Source organism: Vulpes vulpes, chromosome 3 (genome assembly GCF_048418805.1).
Source record: "Vulpes vulpes isolate BD-2025 chromosome 3, VulVul3, whole genome shotgun sequence".
NCBI lineage: Eukaryota > Metazoa > Chordata > Mammalia > Carnivora > Canidae > Vulpes > Vulpes vulpes.
The window spans coordinates 1,136,727-1,157,568 of record NC_132782.1 but is presented as its reverse complement, the minus strand read 5'-3'; the positions used below and the strand labels follow the sequence as shown (position 1 = coordinate 1,157,568).

Here is a 20,842-nt window from a genome sequence, read left to right as displayed (position 1 = left end):
TTGTACCCTTAGTGAAAATTTTGTTCTCCTGGAGAATCAAAGTCACAGACATTTTAAGCTTTGTCTACCTGACTCCTGCTCAGCAGCAACAGCAGACAGAACTCAGCTCAGCCCCTCCCCTTCTGTGAAACCTGAAGCATCCCACCTCCCTAATACATCAACATGCAGCTTCAGATGGAAGGCATATACTTTTAATAAAACACGAATCACCCTGTGATGCTGTCATTTACTTTTTGCCTCTCTCGGACAGGACAAGGTCTTATTTTACACTGAGTCCCCAGGCCCCTGAACGTGCTCACCACAGTGCATATGCTCAGTAAATAAGGTGGGGATTTGGCGCAATAAACACAGGAACCCTGGTCTTCCTTTAGCTTCCACGAGATTGTTCTTAACCTTTCTGGCCACGCCGTGTCACTCTTGTTTTCCTGTTTCTTTCTTTCTTTTTTTTTTTTTTTTTTAAGAATTATTTATTTATATGAGAGAGTGCTCACGTGCCCTGGAGCAGAGGGAGGGGCAGGGAAGGAGGGAGAGAAATGCCTGGCTCAGTGCCAGGACAGACCCATTCAGAGCCCCCACCTGGGATGGTGGAGGCGCTTCCTGTGGGGCTCCCTCCCACAACCCTGAGATCACAGCTGAGCTAACATCAAGACTCAGAGGCTTACCAGACGAAGCCACCCAGGCCCTCCTCCTGTTTACCTCTTAGCCGGGAGTAGGCAAGCATCCACCTCCCCTCCCATCCTTTCACTCAGCAATTCTTCCTCCTGTAGATGAGGGTGGCCTCATCCACAGAGATTGTCTTAAAGCAAGGACTTACGAATTGCAATTTACAAAACAGTCAATGTTATGTGCAAAGAAAGCAGCAGAACTTCTATCTGGGGATATTTTTCCATCTCAGCCTTTTAAGATTTCTATTTATGATGTCATCGCACTCAAAATTGTAGAGGTAGGTATTTCATTGTAAATGGGTATCAAGTTGGTTGCAAGTTCAAAATTTTATTAGACATGTATTTTTACTGATAAGGTGTAAAATATAAAATAAAAAAAATACCTGCTGCCTGCCAGGCAGTAGGATAAAAGCCATAATTTCTCTTGCCAACTCTGTTCCTCCTGATGCATTCCCCAAGTTAGTAAATAGCACCACTATTCACCAGCCATTCAAGATGGAAGATGTGCTCCACTTCCACAATCACCCACTTTCCAAAGAATCTATTCTACAAACAGACCTTTATGCTTTTATCTTATAAACAGACCCCTCCTGCCCATTCAGACAGCCACAGCCTTAGTCCAGGCCCTGGCCTCGTAGCTGGGAAAGCATTGAGCAGGTGTGATGCTGCCCGAGTGTTCTTTGGAGAACCTGACCAGCTACCATTTTAAAATCCTTTAATGATTTCTCACAGTTTAAGTCCAAGTTTGCGTTCATTTCATGTCCCGTCCATCCCTGCAGCCTCGTATCTCCCTCTCACATGCCCAGAGAGAACTACCTATGGTTCCTTAAGCATTGCAGGAAGCACATGCCTTTGGGCATCCACATGATTGATTTCTTGCTGCATCATCCTTCCCCTATTTTGCCTACCGAGTCCTACCTGTCCTTTAAAAAGCAGCACAGTGTTCACTACCAATGTTACGTGTCAATTATAGATCAATAAAACTGGGGAAAAAGTTTGCATCGTGAGTCCCCAGTCAGATATAGTTAGCTTTCAACCAAATGCACGTAACACTGGATGCAAAATACTGTCAAATCCTTGATCATATTGTTTCATAAGTATATGTTTATTCATGTTATTATATGTATTTGTAATAATTTTGTTTTGTATACTTTTATAATTGTGTCATATCCATAATTTTATAATCATAGATCTCTTTGGACTAAAAACCTTTATCAAGCTATTTAAAAATTTGACTTAGATGTCTGTGTGTCTTCCCAAAGTGTAAATACCTGAGATAATGTGAAGTTCTACAATACTAGATGCTCAATGTATATTAATAGAATAAATAAATGAATGAGTGGCAAACTAAAGTGGAAAGTATTATCATAGTTTAAAACAAAAATATCTATTTTGTTCAGTTTAAAAACTGATATAGTTTGTGCCTTTGGACTATACAAACCAGGCAAGGAGTTTCAATTTCTTGCTCTAACTTCTCCATTAGAAAAATAATCTAAGGTATTCATCACTCACTTTGCATGGTGTCCAAATGTAAATTAATTAGACTGCTTTAAAAAACGCTTGGAGCTCTTTCATAAGAAGCACCATGCACTGATTCACCTGCGGCATATACCAAATACAACTTAGAAGTGTCCTTCACGGGCAGCCCCAGGTGGCCCAGCGGTTTAGTGTCCGCCTTCAGCCCAGGGTGTGATCCTAGGGACCTGGGATGAGTCCCACGTCGGGCTCCCTGCATGGAGTCTGCTTCTCCCTCTGCCTGGGTCTCTGCCCCTCCCTCTCTCTGTGTCTCTCATGAATAAATAAATAAAATCTTAAAAAAAAAAAAAGAAGTATCCTTCACATGGCGGTTTTAGGTGTAATTCCAGAGACATTTAGTCTCTGTATGCCTTTAAAAGAAAACAAGCATATTTAAAACTATAAAACAGGATTATAATTGAATCTGTTGTGGACCAAAAGAAAATTTCTGAAGCTATAATGGAAGTCATAAAAATCCACTCATAAAATATGCAGTTTGAAAGCAATTTCTATTCAATTATCTCAATGAGTTCATATGTATGAACAAAATAACTCATTTGTGATTTACATAATATCTCATGGTCTTTCAGTCCCTATACTTTTGTCTGTGACTAGGGGGTTTTTCAGATTTGATGATTATATTCTAATAATTCCCCATCAGGATAATAATATGTCACTAAAAGGGTTCTCAAACTATTTTGGAAATTATCAAAATCGAAGAGAAATGGTCTTGAACAGGAGTCTTTAACAAGAGAAATGAAAGGCAGTAGGGTAGCAATACCAAGAAAATGAGAGGTGCCACTGTGCTAATGTTTCAGCATTTACATTTATTTCTCAAGCACTGAGATAAAACCCATGACTGAAACCACTAATGAATTCTCCTCCTCTCAACAGGAAAAAAAAAAAAAAAAAAGTAATATGCATTCTTGAGGACTGAGCTCAGACACCCTCAGACTGCATTTTTGCATCCATCTTTAGATTCCCAGTGAAGCTAACAATCCATAGTTTTGAGGGCCTGAACTAAACTTGAGAAAACATCTCTGTTCTTTAATCACTAGAAAATTCTAGAGAATTATAAATTTCAAATGACTCTCCTGAGCCACTAAATGTATCTGCGAATCCTCCTAACAAATCAGCATTTCAACCAGCCTAAATTGCTTAGTGTCCAACTTATCTTTTTGACCTCTGGGGGGAAAAAATGCAACAATTATCCATTTTTTAGGTGCCTTACTGCCTAAAATAAAAGCCATTATACGTATCAAGATAATTAAAACATATACTAGTTCAAATAGGTTGTTATATGTCATTTTTAAATGAGTGAATTTTTTTTTCTAGTAAGACAGGTGGGTGTCTAGCTCATGTTAACATGATCATGTTTAATTTTTTATTTATTTATTTATTTATTTATTTTTTTATGTTTAATTTTTTAATTTAGCATCTGATGCTTCTGTCGCCAACCCTTTCGAGAGAAAGATTAAAGATGGGCCACATCTGCAGATAGGAAGAGCCAATAAAGGCAGTCATGCTCTAAAAAGCAAAGATCTTCAGGCCACATTATGTGATGCTGGAATGCTAGCCATCATTTGTGATAGATCCAGAACATTTTAGTTATTCTAGATTCATCTAAGAAAGAATACTAATCTTGAAGTGCTAAAGCAAACCTACAGCAACCAAATGTAATAGATTCTAACAGTGCTTTGTCATTCCAGTTTTAAATTCTGTAACTTCAGCTTGGGACAGTGGCATTCTATTTGTGGTAATACAAGATAGAAAAAAACAGGATTTAGAATTTTTGTCCTATGAAATGTTTCCCGCTCAAGCCTATTGCCGTATATTTTATAAAAAGAATAACAATCAAACCACCTATTTATTGCCAGCTCAATCAGTTGAGAAAGAAATGTTGTGTGAACCAGCGAGGCCTACACAGGTAAGGCACAGGAAGCAACCCAGCAGGGGGCAACAAACTTGCAAAACAGGAACAAAACTATGCCTCTGGCCAGCAGGTGGCGGTGCAATCCATCACTGTCCGCCAACTGGAGATTTTAGAACTACTTGCACTGTCCTGTTTACTTACCACTAATTTCCTATCTGAACTTTTCCTGTCTTTTGGCACGTTATGTCATGCTGTGCCCATTTTTTTTCAACCAGCAAGGAATTCGAAGGAAATTGTTACACCCACAGGACTTATTAACTCTAACAATATCAACAGTTAATATTCATAATAAACATGTTATCAGCCCAGTGAGTTATTAAAAAAAGCCATTTAACTTTGGAAACTATCTGAGAGTTCAGAAAAAGAATCCTATTTAAATGTAAAAACGTGTGAAATAGCAACACTTTGGTGTAAACTTAGGCCAAATAGGTCTCTAATGGTCTTAGGAGCCTTGGACCCAACAGGCTAACCCTTTGCTTCCTAAATATATGTCTTAGGAGCTCTTATAGACATAAACAATTTATCATGTATAGAATGACATAATTAACACAAATTGGAGAAACAGAAGTCCTCTATTGCAAGGATGAAAATCACCTAGTTAACACTGAGCCTTATATACCTTATATATCCAAGGCAGAAATCACTAGCCAATTACAGAACTGTATTGAACTGAGCCAGTATAAGTCTCTTTTTTCAATAGGCTTTCACTTCAGATGATGCTAATTTGCTATCCCTAGGAATAAGAAAAATAAGGCTCAGAGTGACATCACCAAAATGGCCACATAGGAGACCCAGTGTCCATTCTCCTACACAGCTTAAAAATTAGATAACTATCAAAAAGTAAAAAAAGAGTGATGCCCGGGTGGCTCAGTCAGTTAAGCCTCCAACTCTTGATTTCAGCTCAGGTCATGATCTCAGGGTTGTGAGATCAAGTCCCACATGGGGCTGTGTGCTCAGCAGGGAGTCTGCTTGACATTCTCTCTACCTCTGCCCCTTCCTCCTCCTCCATTCTCTTTCCCACTTGCTCTCAAAACAACAACAACAACAACAACAAACAGTTTTGTGAGAGCTCTAGGGTCCACTTAAAAAACTTAAGCATCACAGTAGAACAAAAAAACTGAGAATAGCCACACAAAAATAAAACAGCTTAATTTTGCCTATATCATCCCATCTCCCAAACTGTCATTGCTCAGTGCCAACAGTGAACTTCACAGCTATAAAGAGTTCCCCTTGATGGGAAAGGAAGAGCAAGACCAGCTTCCTAAGCCTTTTGAGACCCCACACAGAAATACTTCCTCAGTTTCACCTGACACAAATTGGCAAAGCTGAAGCATATAGAAGCAACTAGGAACAAGAAAGAAAAGCAGGAGATACCAGCAGAAGCCATGCAGCAAAAAAAGTGATCAGAGTTCACTGTGACCTGCTCTGAAGACAAATCCATAGCTTTTGCCGCTGAACAAAACCAATGGCCAGTTGCCTTCATGGATCCCTTGCAGATTCACCAGCTTTCACGCCATAGGCATTCACATTCACTAACACCAGCCTCCTGAGTCCCCACTGCCTCCCCACCCCACCATCACTGGAGTCTAGGAACTGAACCTATAGCCAGCCCAGGCCACTGCTGCTATGGCAATGTAAGACACCAGCCTAGACACTTTGGCTGACCCCCACCATCATGCACATGCTAAGAGCCAGTCCCTCTAGCTATGTACCACTGGCCTGGCATCCATCACTGGCCTATGCTACAGTGGGCATGTTGGGAGAGGCTGTCCAGCCACAGGAGATCGTGCCAACAGCCAGGCCCTGTGCAGTCACTTATGGGCCCAGGTCAGTCCCCGGCTCTGTTAGTGGCCTGCACCACTGTGCCAACCTACAAATAGCTCCTCCAACTGTACACATGTATAGCCCAAACTCTAGCACCAGCTCCCACTGCCATGCATCCTTGGTGAGATGCAGCAACCACAATGCCAATCGGCAGGGCCTCTGCAGCTGCCAGTGAGTCCATAGTTGGCCCCAGATCTTGCTACCTGCCCTCATATGAGTGTCTACAACCAGCTCCTGCCACTATGCAGGTACCTGCAGCTGAGTGTGTCCATACCACCAGCTCTAGCACCAGTCTCAGGAGAAGAGAAGGAAAAAAAAGGTAGAAAGAATATCTAAAGAAATAATGGCTAAGAACTTCCTAAACCTAGGGAAAGATTTGGACATCCAAGTACATGAATCCAATAGATCACCCAAGATTTCAATACAAGATGATGTTCTCTAAGAGCCATTATAATAAGACTGTCTATGGATGCCTGGGTGGTTCAGCAGTTGAGTGTCTGCCTTTGGCTCAGGGCATGATCCTGGAGTCCTGGATCGAGTCCCACGTCGGGCTCCCTGCATGGAGCCTGCTTCTCCCTCTGCCTGTGTCTCTGCCTCTCTCTCTCTCTCTGTATGTGTGTCTCTCATGAATAAATAAATAAAATCTTAAAAAAAAAAAAAGACTGTCTAAAATCAAAGACAAGGAGGGAACTTTAAATTCATCAAGAGGAAAACAATTTCTCTCATACAGAGAACTCCCATAAGGTTACAATCAGATTTCTCAGCACAGAACTTGGCAGGCCAGGAGAGAAAGGAATGATGTATTCAAATTGCTGAAAGAAAGAACCCAGCAGCCAAGAATATGTTACCCAGCAAAGCTGTCCTTCACATACAAGATTATGTAATGACTTTCCCAAATAAACAGAAGCTGAGGGATTTCATCACCACTAGCATTGCCTTACAAGAAATGCTGTAAGGAATTCCTCAAGCTGAAATGAAGAGACACTAATCAGTAACATGCGAACGTATGAAAATACACAACTCACTGGTAAAGGTAACCACAGAGTCAGATTCAGAAAATTTTAATAGTGTAATATGGTGGTGTGCTAGCCACTTAAATCGACTAGAAAGGTTTAAGGATGGAAATATTAAAAACAGCTAAACAAATTAGCTAATTAATTTGTTCATGAATACACTACAGAAAATTGTGATTTCAAAAACAAAAGCAGAGAGTAAAGGGGTAGAGATTTGTATGCTATTAAAGTTAACTTGTTAGTGTAAAATGGACTGTTATATCTATAACATATACCAATAAAATAGACTGGATTGATGTATTAAAACAAAAAACAAACAAACAAAAAATAGACCCCAACTATTTGCAGGCTACAAGAGACTTCAGCTTTAAGAAGACATATATGCTCAAAGTAAAGGAATAGAGAAAGACATTTCATGCAAGTAGAAATCAAAAGAGCAGGAGTAGCTCTATATCAGACAAAATAGACTTTAGAGACAAAGAAGATCATTATATAATGATAAAGGGATCAGTTTATCAAGAAGATAAATTATATATATATATATATATTCAATATCAGAGTACCTAAACATATTAAAGCAAATACTAACAGATATGAAAAGAGAAGTAGATGATACAATAATAGTAAAGGCTTTCAATACCCCACTTTTGTGAAGGAATAGATCCCATAGCCTGAAAATCAAGAAGGAAACATTAGAACTGAACCACACTTTAGGTCAAATGGACCTAACAGATATATACGGAACGTTCTATCCAACAGAAGCAGAATACACTTTGTCCCCAAGTGGGCACAGAACATTCTTCAGGATCGATCATATGTTAGGTCACAAAATAGGCCTTAGCAAATTTAAGATTGAAATCATAGCAAGTATCTATTTTTCCAAGTATCTTTTTCGGCCAAAATGGAATGAAACCAGAAATCACAATGGAGGAAAATGGAAAAATTCACAAATATGTACAAATTAAACAACACACTCCTGAACAACCAATAGGTCAAAGAAGAAATCAAAAGAGAAATTTTAAAAATATCTTGAATCAGAGGAAAATAGAAGCACACTATGCTGAAATTTATGGGATGCAGCAAAAACAGTTCCTAAGAGGGGAGTCCCTAAGGATAGACACCTACTTTAAGAAACAGAGCTGGGTTCAAGATGGCAGTGGCTAAGAAGATCGTAAACTCCCTCCCATAGATATAACAAATATACAATTAGAAATGGAATACTTTCCTCGGGGGAAAAAGAAACAAAAACAAGAACCATAAAACTGAGGGAACAGAGTCTCCACATAAAAAGAGCAGCATTGAGAAAGGTAGAAGGGGCAGAGACACCTCTCTCCAAAAGCACTCCACCTGAGCTGTGGCAATGCACAATCAGGAGGGATCTCAAAAATTCAGAATTTTCCCCTGAAGAGTGAAGGGTTTGTGCTCTGCATCAGGCACCCCAACCCTTAGACCCTGCATGGGAGAGTGGAGCCCTGTAAACACTGGGCTTTGAAAACCAACAGGAATTACATTCACGAAACCTATATAACTGTAGGGAACAGGGAACCTGCTCTAAAGTGCTCATGTGCAGATTCACAAAAACTGGGACTCAGCACAAAAACACCAATTTGAAAAGCGCCTTGACCATATGTGAAGGAGACCCATTCAAGTACCTGCCAGAGAGGCAGGAAACCATTAGGACTTCCCCCAGAGATGGAATTATGGGCAGGTGCCACATTTCTACCTTGCAAGGTCCCTGCCTGCAGTACCACTTTGCAAGCGTGTCACCTCCCTGCTAGAGCTGGTGGTGCAACCAGCTGAGAACTCCACAAACCCCACATTGCAACTGCTTTCTTACAGTCCATGCTCTTGCCACTATGTGCAGCCACATATCAGAGCACAAGCCCTGCGCATTCCACACGTGTGAGCAAGCTTGCATGTGTTTGTGCAGGCTTGTGTGTATAATGGAGTATTATTCAACCAAGAGAAAGAAGGAAATTCTAACACTTGCAACAACATGAATGGATTTTTTAGGGCATTATGCTAAGAGAAACAAATCAGGCAGAGAAAGACAATATGAACTCAAACATGAAATCTAACAGCCAAGCTCCACGGGGGGGAAAAAAAAGACAAGAACGTTGTCTGGGCCTGGGGGATGGGAGAAATGGAGACATGTTGGTCAAAGGATACAAATTTCCAGTTACAGGATGAATAAGCTCTGGATATCTAATTTGCAGCATGATGTTTATAGTTCATATCACTATATTAGAGTTTTTATACTATAGTGTAACCTAAAAAACTGTATTTTCTGGGTTGCTAAGAGAGTAGATACTAATCAATCTCATCACAAAAAAGAAATGTAATGAGGTAGAGGTGTTAGTAACACTAAAGTGGTCAGCATTTTGCAATGTACAAGTGTGTCAAGGCGACACCCAAACACCTTAAATGTATACAATGGCACATGTCTGTTATACCTCAATAAAGGTGGGGGGAAAAGAAAAATGAGCTCCACACGTTAGTGTTGTTCTAGAAACCATTAAATACTTACAAAACCAAAACTAGAATAACAATTTTACAATTCAAAATAATAATCTTTCCCCAACAGAAGGAACTCATAAAAACCTTTAATTTTATAGTTTTTATTAATTAGAATACAAAGAAGTGAAAACCTGCCAAGTATTATAAGTAAGTCGGTAGCACATATGATTCAAACCTGTGTATTGTGACACTCAATTTTTTTCAATATATTTTTTATTTCAATTTCAGAAACAGGATTGTTTCTGTTCAATCACTCAATCTCATTCTCAACAACTGGGATGTCTTCTATCTACATTTCAGGAGCCATGCCAGGCATTAAGTACAGCTTGTTGAGCAAAACAAAACTAGGCCTTCCCATCAAGGGGCATAGGCTTAGCGCAGAGACTAAGATTCTAATCGTGATAAGGGCCACAAGGAAAGAACTAGGATTAAAAAAAAATACTAAGAGTATATTCAGATTGGTTAGTCAGAGACCATGTCCAAGTTAAGGAGGAACAAAGCTCAAAAAAATGAAAAGAACCAATCATACCAAGAGTACAAGGTCTGTGTATTGGGGGCAGCCCGGGTGGCTCAGTGGTTCAGCGCCTGCCTTCCACCCAGGGCCTGGTCCTGGAGACCCGGGATCGAGTCCCACGTCGATCCTGCACAGAGCCTGCTTCTCCCTCTGCCTGGGTCTCTGCCTCTCTGTGTGTCTCATGAATAAATAAATAAAATCTTTTTTTTTTTTTAAAGAAAGGTCTGCGTATCCGTCAGAGATCGGAAATGGAGGCAGTACATTCCAGGGAGAGAAACCACGGGGGGCTGCCCTGAGGCACCATCATGCTTCCTCATGACTGTAATGAGTGTATTCACTTCTATCAAGAATAATTTTTTTTAAATGTGTTCTCAGTGCACTAAAGCAAGAGTTTCATGATGTCCATGTATCTTATTACCAGTGATGTTAACAGTGATCATTTCATTAAGTTGCCGTGTGCTGGGTTACTCCGGTGTAAATTTAATGTTTTCCTTCTGTAGTTGGTAAGTATCTTGGGGATGACACACACCTCCTGTTTCTCTTCAACTTTTGCCTGCTGATTTTAGCCTCTACTGGTGGATCCTGTCTGCAATAGTTGTTACTGTAGTATTTACCTAATGGTTCTCTATTTCCCTTTTAACTGAAATTCTGTGAGATAGTTATCTCTTATCTTCCATTTATTTATTTATTCATTTACTTATATGAGTAAGAATTCATAGAGATTTGTTTTATGGGTTAAAATTCAATATTGTCATTGGGGGAAAAACCCCTCTCCCCCCCTTTTTAGCATTTATTTGTTTCCTGGTACCATAAAGGGTTCCAGGCTCATATTATATTTTTTCTTAGCCCAGCCCTGAAATCAACCACTTCTCCTAGAAGATCTGATTTTCCTTTATTGGATAAGGAACTCTTTAAAAAAAAAAAAAAGATTGTATTTATTTATTCATGAGAGACACAGAGGCAGAGACACAGGCAGAGGGAGAAGCAGGCTCTTCATGGGAACACAATGTGAAACTCAATCCCAGAACCCCAGGATCACAACCTAAGCCAAACGCAGAAGCTCAACTATTGAGCCACCCAGGTGCCCCTGGATCAGTCATTCTTAACCCAGGGTGCATATTAGAGTGCATCACCTGTGGGTTTCTGAAACCACTCAAGATCTGTTGAATCTGAATTTCTGAAGATCCTGAATTTTTAAAAAGCCATACAAATAAGCATATACATTTTTTAAAGATTGTATTTATTTATTCATGAGGGACACACAGAGAGAGGCAGAGACACAGGCAGAGGGAGAAGCAGGCTCCATGCAGGGAGCCCGTCGGGGGACTGGATCCCGGGTCTCCAGGGTCACGGACTGGACCGAAGGCAGACGCTTAACTGCTGAGCCACCCAGGCATCCCAGCATATACATTTTTTGAGCTTATACATTTTCATGGTTGAGAGCCAGTGTTTTTTGTTTTGTTTTTGTTTTTTTGAGAGCCAGTGTTCTAAGCAGCAAGGAAAGCATCTGCTATTTTTATGACATGGTAAAGAATGAAGTTGGAAATGTCCAAAGACTTGCCCATCCACGACAACTAGCAGTCTGCCAAAGAATCCTGCAATAACAAATCCAATATGACTCCTTTTCTATGTTCTCCCAAGCCCCTTGTCCAGATCAACTACTAGCGTATTCTGACCTAGAATCAAAACCTATGCAGGGAAAGATGCTAAGAACCTAGGGTAAAAGAATAATTACTAAATTAAAAAATGAAGAACGGAGAAGAGGGTGAAAGGTAAGGTAAAACTAAACCCCATAGGAGAGTAAGCTGTTAACTGTGAGGAAAAACAAAAGAGCTCCACTGAGTACTGGGTACGAAAGAAAATTGAGAAAGAGTAAGGAGAATCTAGAAGCATTTTGGTGAGCCCTGAATTTGATCCCTTGTTTTAGTTAAACTAAAATTCATCTTGTGGCGCCTGGGTGGCACAGTCGGCTAAGCCACTGACTCTTGGTTTCGGCTCAGGTTGCCATCTCAGGGTCATGAGACTGAGCCCCGTGTGAGCTCCACGCTCAGCATGGAGTCTGCTTGAGAATCTCCCCCTTTCCCCCTGCCCCTCCTGGTCACGCTCTTTCTAAAAATAAATAAATCTTAAGAAAGAGAACAAAATGTATGTTTATTTAAGTTATTCAACAATTTCTCAAACATAAATGGAACTCAGTGAATGCACCCTTACTACAACGTTCTTGTATGTTCACTTTCTCAGTCTCTCAAATTGGCTATTTCACATCTCCTTTCACTTCAAATATCCTCTATCGACCCATCCCCCAACCGAAGCCCTCTCTTCATATTTCATTGTGAAAATAGAAGCAATAAGATGAGAAATCTCTTCTCTGCCCAGCACCTTGCTTGCAATCTACCCAAAGTTACGTTCACACTTCTCTTCCTATCCTGTTACTATGAATCAATAGTCTCCATTCCCATTTTTTAAAAAAGATTTATTTATTAATAAGAGACACAGAGAGAGAGGCACAAACACAGGAGAGGCATAAACAGGCTGCCTGCAGGGAGCCCAATGTGGGACTGGATTCCCAAACTGGGATCACGCCCTGAGCGGAAGGCAGACGCTCAACCGTTGAGCCACCCAGGCATCCCATCCATTCCCATTAAAAGCCAACACTCATCCTTTTCCATCCCCCAACTGCTGCAAATTCCACAACTCCTAACTGACTTGGCCTCTGCCTTTAGAGCTTTTGCCTCTTTAATCCATTTAGGCAAATTAATTATCCAGTAAATAATTCACTTTTTCATTCTACTGGCATTTACTGAGGATTTATCATACATTAGGTACTGAGAATCCATTGTCAAAAAAATAAGCAAACAGCTACATTTAGCAGTCCTAGTCTAAATCATGTAGACAGATAAAGAAGTGATTGGAATCCCACGCTATAATACCATACTGGTACATATGTAGTCAGAAGGCACATAGAGGAATGAGAATTTTGCCCTCAACCACTCCATTTCAAGTCATATTACTTCCTTGGGTTAAAATAAGACAGTGTCACAATCGGTCTTCCTCATAGGGTCACCCCAACCCCACAGTTCTTCCTGCACACAATAGCCAGAGTGATTCCTCCAAAAAATGAATTTAATCACACAACTGCTTTCGTGACCTGTTGGCAGAAAATGGGCAAAACGCCTTCCATGCCTACCAGGAGTCACGGAGTCTTGGCACCTGTCAGTCTAGCCTCTTGCTTCCCACAAAAATGAGCCCTTTTAATTTCTCAGACACTCCTTTCCTCTCTCACCTTAGGATCTCTGAATGTAAAATACTATCCTCTTTGCAGAAAATATCTTCTGTATCCCTTTTGTCTGGCTAACTCCTTATTTAAGTTAATTCAAGCTGTAAGTTTTCCCCAATTCCCCTAGACATGAGGCACCCGCCTTAGGTGGTCCCCAAGATTCATATACTTTATCATAGCACCTATCACATTTCATAACTTGAATTCATTACCAACCTGACTTTCACCAAATGAGGTTCTAAGAAAGCAGAGGCTATCTTGCTCACCGTTGCTATCTTAGCATACATCCCAGTGCTTGATACGTGGCTGTTGCTCAGTAAATATTTGTTCACTAAGTGAACAATCAGAACTCTTCATTGCTTGCTAATGATTAAAGGATGGGTAAATACTTCTTGGAATTTTGTAGATAGGAGACTTTCATAGCAAAGAGACTAGCAAGTTCAAAGCACAGAAGCCTGAAACAGCAGCAGCACATGCTCAGAGAACTGCCCAGGACTCCCTGCTGTGGGAACAGAGTGGCTAGGTCAGCAAAGTGAGGACATGTGGCTGGGAAGAAAATAGATCATGGTCTCTGTGATCTATAAAGCAATTTATACTTCAGAATATACCTTATCAGAAGTCACTGAAGAGTTTAAACCCCTTTAATTTTGCTAATAAAGAAAATATAGTAAACCAGCTTGGGCTATAGTATTCTTCCCCAATATTCAACCTGGAAATGGACCAAAAAGATGGGAAGGATGATGGATCTTAAGATGATATTTACCATCTAACCATAACACTTAGAAACTCTCAGCTTTTCAGGGGGCTGGGGGTGGGGTGATAAAAGACTTGGACCTCTGGGAGAAGGCCGGGAGCCACAGACCAGGAAGGGAAAAGCAGGCCATCTGTGTGCTTTTCTTTTCCTACATTGTCCTGACCTGATTACTGACCAGGAATTGGGGGCAGGAAACCAGCAGTCTGCTAGAGGTAGTGAGATCATTGCAGGCATCCAAAAGCATGGTGCAAGTAATCAATGGTATAAAGAAACAGACATCTGAGTGTTCCTCATCCTGAGTCCTTTACAAATCCTTGGGCAACTGCAACATGAGTGGTGGCCTCTGGAGCAGAAATCCTAGTTACTTACCTGGGAATGAGAGATGGCAAAGGATGAGAAGAAGGAAAGAGGGACGGTTTGAACCTAGACTCTAACTCTAGAAATACTCATCTGTGAACCTCATCCCCAACATCCCAACTGTCCTGGTGGAGCAGAAGCTAGGGCCCAGGCTTTCACCCCACCCTCAAAGTTAGCTTTATTAGCAAGAAGTGGCTGATAGGTATGGCCAGCCACTGCAGAAGTCAGAACACCAAGAACAGGAACGGAAGTAGCACAACTGTGGAATAGAGAAAGAACACAAAGTCACCATCTGCTTTCAGAGATGGGGAGGATATGAGCAAGATAAAGAAGGCACATGAAGTCTGAATTGGTGATAGTGGGCTCGAAAAATATATTACTGAAATAAGGAACTCAGTGGATATGTTTTTAAAAAAAGATTTAATAGACCTGAAAAATGATTTTATAGGCTGTAAGATTAGGGCAAGGAAGTTTTCAAGAAAGAATGAGCAAAAGATAAAAAGGAGGAAATAATGGAGATAAGAGAATTTAATAAAAATGTCAACCTAATAATTCCAGAGTGAGAACAAAAGACAAACAGGATTATTTGAAGAAATAATGAAAAAGAATTTCCCAGAATTAGAGAAAAATAAAATATCTCAAATTAGAAGTAATACCATGTTATAAGTATCCCTTAGAAAACAGAACCTGAAGCAAAGCTTACAGGCTAAAGATTTTTTGGGAACTGCAAGAGTAAGTGAGAAAGGGAAGTGAAATAAAGAGGGAAGCGAATACAAGGTGATGTGTTTCTAGGTTCACCACAGCTTTACAAGGTAAATCACAGCTGGGTGCTCAGGTATATGCAATGTACACCAGAGAAGCAGGGGTCTCAGGGAACAGGATTTATCTGCCAACTCTTCCCATCTTCTGTCTTTCGTTGGTCAAAGTTTTCCTCATAAGGTGTTAACTTCCCTGAACCTCTGATGTGTGTTAGGTACTCCTCCCATCCTCCAACTGGCTGCCTCTCCAGCAGCTAGAAGCTGGCTCCCACACTTCTGGGCTTTCTCTGAGCAAGAAAGTTATAGGAAAACTCATAGCCTCCCCTACCTACCCTGATGAATGAAGCCATAGCAGTTGGCATGATCAAGCCTGTGCTGAAGCCATGGCCTTAAACGAGTGAATGTGGACTCTCCACTAAGCAAGTGGCCGAAGACTGGAGACAGGAAAGGCCAAGCCAATCTGGGGAGGTCCACTAATTCTATCTACTGCAAATGAAAAACTAAGTAAAAGACATCCTCTCCGTGACCCCACCCCTTACCTCCATCAAATAAAATGTACCCTTTTTTCAAAATCACCAAAGGCATTCTCCTTGGTATTTATGTCCACATAAAAACCTGCATGTGGAAGTATATAGCATTTTTATTCAGAATAATTACCAGAATGTCTTTTGGTAGATAAATGGGTAAACTGGTACATTCAGACAATGTAATATTTAGTGCTAAAAAGAATTGCACTAGCAAGCCATGAAAAGACATAGAGGAAACTTAAATGCGTATTACTAAGTGAAAGAAGCCAACCTGTAAAGGTAAAACTATGGAGACAGTAAAAGGATCAGTGGTTGCCAGGGACTAAGGGAGGAAGAGTGGTGAACGGGTGGAACGCAAAGGATTTTTAAGACAGTAAAACTCTATAGGGCACTATAGTGGTGTTTACGTGCCATTGTACATTTGTCCAAACCCTAAGAGTGTACAATAGCAAAAATGAGCCGTAATATAAACTATGGACTTTGGATGTTAATGATGTGTCAATGAAGGTTCACGAGCTGAAACAAATATACCACTCTGGTGGAGGCTGGTAATAGTGGGAGAGGTTATACATGTGTGGGGGCAGAGGGTTGGTGGGAAATCTGTCCCTTCCAGTACTTGTTGCTGTGAACCTAAAATTTCTCTAAAATCTACTGAAACACACACAAGCACATATGCGCATGCACACACACACACACACACACACACACATCTGCAAGCTTCCAGAGGTAAAGAAGATCACTTATAAAGGAAAGTGTCACCAAATTTATCAATAACAATACTGGATACAAGAGGCTAATGGAGGATTCTCTTCCAAGCTTTGAAGGAAAATAGCTTCATAGAAAAAGAACATAGGTCTTTATGTAGAGTTAAAATTTCCCTTAAAAGTTAAGTATATTCTCTACAGCCTAAGGTTTTACAGTTTACAAAGGAAATTGTCTTAGAAAACAAAATATATAGAAGTTGTACTCTGGCAAGAAGAAAGGATTGTCCAGGAGGAAGAAACAGATATAGCAAGTAAAAGAGTAACTGAATAAAGTGTTTTGTTGTCTAGATAAATCATGACCAGTGGAAAAATAAATAAACCCAGACCCAGGCTGATAAAGGAAGAGGTCAGAAAATAAAGGGGGTGGGAGGAAACATGGGGAAATATTAGATACGTTCATGGCCTTGATTGCAGTGATGGCGTCATGGTGTACACTCAACACCAAACTCACTGAGTTGTGTACATTAAACATGTACAGCTTTTTACATGTCAATCATACCTCAATAAAGTGGTTTTCAAAAAAAGAAGAGGGTAGGATCAAGGGACCTAAGGAAGTAAAAATCTGGTCAGATTATTTTCTTATTCACTAGACACAGATATTGATAAGCTTAGACATTAACAAAGCAAAACAAGCAAAGTTTTGGTCTGAGTAATTTAGGGATAACCACAGATGATACATTTGAAAGTGTAGCTTCCAAAGAAGCAGAAGAATTTGATCTGTTCAAGAGAATGAGGAAGGAAAAAAAAAAATAGAAAAGAAAAAAAAAGAATTACGGAAAATAAAATTCCCTGAATAGGATAATAAAATTAAGTTCTAGGAGGGAAGCAATTTCAATAAATATCAATCTGTAAAAGTAAATAAGATTCAGAAACTCTCAAACTGGAAGAAGAAAAATACCCAGGAAGACGCTGTCTGTGAGAAATATAGTTAATCCCAAAGAATACAGAAAGTCTAAAAACAAAACAAACGGAAATGTATGCCTTCAATTATTTAGCCCTATCATTATGAACTCAATGGATATTTTACCCTATGGATTAAAACTCAGTACTATGTCTGGGGCTCTCGTATCTCACAGCTGATTCCTCTATTTGAGATCTTTTCAGGATATCATAGAAAATTTTTTTAATTAGCAAATAACATATGTTGAAAATTATTAATTAATATTACAGAGGCCTGCTGCTGCAGAAACCTAATATAGATCATATGGAGACCAAATGTTCAAACCACACTGGAGTAGACTCAGCTGGGCAGGAAACAGGTTTACTCATTCTTTGCCAGCATCTGGTCTTCTCTCCCCAAAGGCAAATTAAAAATGAGTAATAGTCATAACAATAATAATCTTTTTGTCCCTCAAAGGCAAGTTAAAAATGAGTAATCATCATCATCATCGTGGCTAACGTTTGACTGCATGTTCTTAATACAAGCCAGGAGTTATCCTAAGCCTTTCATCACGTATTAACTCGGTTACTCTGCGCAGTAACCCCCTGAGACCGACGCTGTTCTTCTCCCAGTTTTCTAGATGAGGAAGTCAAAACACGAAGGCACCTACACCACAACGTTAGTAAGTGAAGGAGCTGTGACTGGAATATAAACCATCAGGCTCCAGAGCTTATGCTCTTTACCATCATTACGCATTGCTGCTGTCAATAAATTTACAAATATTGCTTTTATTCTCGCCTGGCGTAAAAAAAAAAAAAAAATCTGTAGCCCTCTCAAGTAGTGCTGTTTTTTCCTTCTTCCACAGATATGGTTCATTGCCCAAAAGTCGTGTGGGTGTTCTTCACATCCGCACATTGTTCCTTCCAAACTACTGAACCCTTTTCTTCCCCGAAAACCCAGTTTTGAAGCTCAAACCATCAGTCTTCACCACAGGCTGCTCTGCTGTAAGGTAGTCTACGGCAGGCCATAGCGCCATCCTCCTTTCCTTAAGGACAGAGCCCCCGGATCGCTGTCATGCCCTCCAGTACCACTGCTGGGGGCTTACGCCGGTGCAGGATCCTCGCAGATGAACCTTACGATTCCCTGGACCCTCAGTTCGGTTCCTCCACCCATGTCCTCTCGGTCCCCATCATTCCCCCAGCCCCTCTCACCCTCTCACGCAGAGATGACCAAGAACTGCATCTCCATTTCTCCCCATGAATGAATACTACTTTAGTCACATGTTTTAAAAATTTGATTAAGAAATCCTATTATAGCAATTAATTGTACATCTCCTTCATAATTTTACACTCCATCAATAACACAACCCCTCTTCCCAGCGCACTAATTTTAGTACCCAGACTCTACTCTCCAACCTCAGTGGGATCTGATTTATCCGACCACCTATTTCTGCCTTTCCATCTCCTTCCTGTCTTAGCTTCTCTGTTACCACTGTGATATTACATAGTTCCAAACTGTACACTTTTTTGTACCCACTCAGAAGATTTATGCTCCTACTCTTTTGTTGTGTGCATTTGGTAAGAACCCAGCTCTGGTAAGAACCAGCTCTCCTATTCACTTCATTTACTCTGAACTTCTACTCACACGGCGACCAGCGGCTAGAGAAAATATACAACCGTGATAACTGGCTTATATCTAGTTCCATGACCACTGATCTTACGTGGTCCCAGCCCATTCGTTTTCTCCCGCTTCTAGAATGAGGATTATTCTCTTGCCTCAGACATGTAACACATTCTCCCCTATGGCTTTCGAGTTCATTAAGACAAAAGAAATTCAAAAGTTCCTCCTCTGCACTCAAGGACATTCTTTCAGAATTTTCTCCCCTTGTCCTGCCTCGCCAATTTCTTCCCTTCTGCCAAATTATTCCCGTGAGGATGCAAACGTACTTTAATAGCTCCTATGGGAAGGCAGGGAGGAAGGCAGGCAGGCAGGAAGGAAGGGAGAGGCAGGTGTGGGAAAGAGAGAGGAAGAAGGGAAGGCTTTTATCCTTACCTCTCCAATGAGTCTGTTCTTGTCCAACAGTGTCCTCCTTGTTGCTACAAACCACAAAGGTCAATTCTCTTCTCTCCCCAGTATTTGATTGGTCACCCTCTCCTGCTTGAAACGGTTTCTTCAGTTGAAATCTGTAACACAGATTATTTGTGTGCCTCTTGCCTCACTGACCACACTGTTTCTATGTCCTTTGCTGATATACTCCACCCCCTCCAGCCTCTAGACCAGTGATTTTCAATTCTGGATGCATATAAGAATCACCTGTTGCCATTTATGACAACGTGGATGAACTTAGAGGGTATTATGCTGAGTGAAATAAGTCAAAGGCCTATGAAAGACCTTATCAAATACCATATGATTTCACTTAAATGTGGAATCAATCAATCAATCAATCAATCAATCAAACAAAGCAGAAACGGGCCCATAAATACAGAGAACAAATTGGTGGTTGCTGGAAAGAAGGGAGCTCGGGGGGTGGGTAAAAATGGTGAAAGGAAGTGGGAGGCACAGGCTTCCAGTTATGGAATGAATATATCATGGGGAGAAAAGGTACAACACGGGGAATGTAGCCATTGGTATTTTAGTACCATTGTTTGGTGACCGATGGGAGCTTCACTTGTGGCGAGTACAGCATAACGTATAAACTTGTCCATTCGCTATGTTGCATATGTGAAACTCCTATACTTCAATTTTAAAAAGAATCATTCTAGCGAGCCCAGGTCTCAACTAGACTAATTAAATCAGAATCTCTGGGGGCGAGGTGAGAGAGTTAAGCAATTTTGTTAAACCTCCCTGGGTGAATCTAAGGAGCAGCCAGGCCGAGAAGTACTGCTGTAAACCCAGGAACCCCAGGGCTTGTCTCGGACCTTGAATCTTTTCCATCTGCACTTCCCCAGGTGATCCCATCCAACCTCTCAGCTTCAGATACCTCAACACCTGGTGTCTTCTAACTGTGTATCTTCAGCCTAAACCTTTCTCCTGAACTCTGGAATTCCATTTGTAACTCCCTGTTGTCACTTACTTTAGGATGCATGATACCACTTCCAAAGTTAACGTGTCCTTCTGCTTTCATCCCCATCTCAGTAAGTAGCAATTGTGTCGTTCCAGCTACATGGACACACACAGAGTAAATGTTATCTTGGAGTCATCATCATGACTCTCTTTCTTTTACGTCTCATCCCCAAGCCGTCAGCCAATTCTGTTTCAAAATGAATCCAGAATCTGATTGCTTATCTCACCACTTTCAGTGTTAAGCTCTGATTTGAGCCCTTATCTTTTTTCTCTGCCTTATGACCACAGTTCATATTTGGTCTTCTTGCTTCTACTCTTCATCAAAGACAGTAGAGCGATCCTTTTACAGCATTATTTAGATCATGTTACACTACTGCTTAGAACTGCCCAATGCCATCAATCACCTGAAATCCCTTTATGATATGACTCCCTGCTACTATGTTGACCTGACCTCCTTCCATTCCCTCTCTTACTGCTTCCA

At 40.6% G+C, this 20,842-nt stretch overlaps 1 long non-coding RNA gene across 3 annotated transcripts in view; it reads right to left on the bottom strand.

The window, feature by feature from the left end:
- LOC140598163 (uncharacterized) overlaps nucleotides 1–20,842 on the bottom strand; it is a 111,778-nt gene that overhangs the window by 69,828 nt on the left and 21,108 nt on the right. For all 3 annotated transcript variants that reach the window (XR_012000278.1, XR_012000280.1, XR_012000277.1), the window contains exons 4-5: nucleotides 20,372–20,457; nucleotides 19,351–19,481 (exon numbers count right to left, since the gene is read on the bottom strand). This is a non-coding gene — a long non-coding RNA (uncharacterized lncRNA). The remainder of the gene's footprint in view (nucleotides 1–19,350; nucleotides 19,482–20,371; nucleotides 20,458–20,842) is intronic.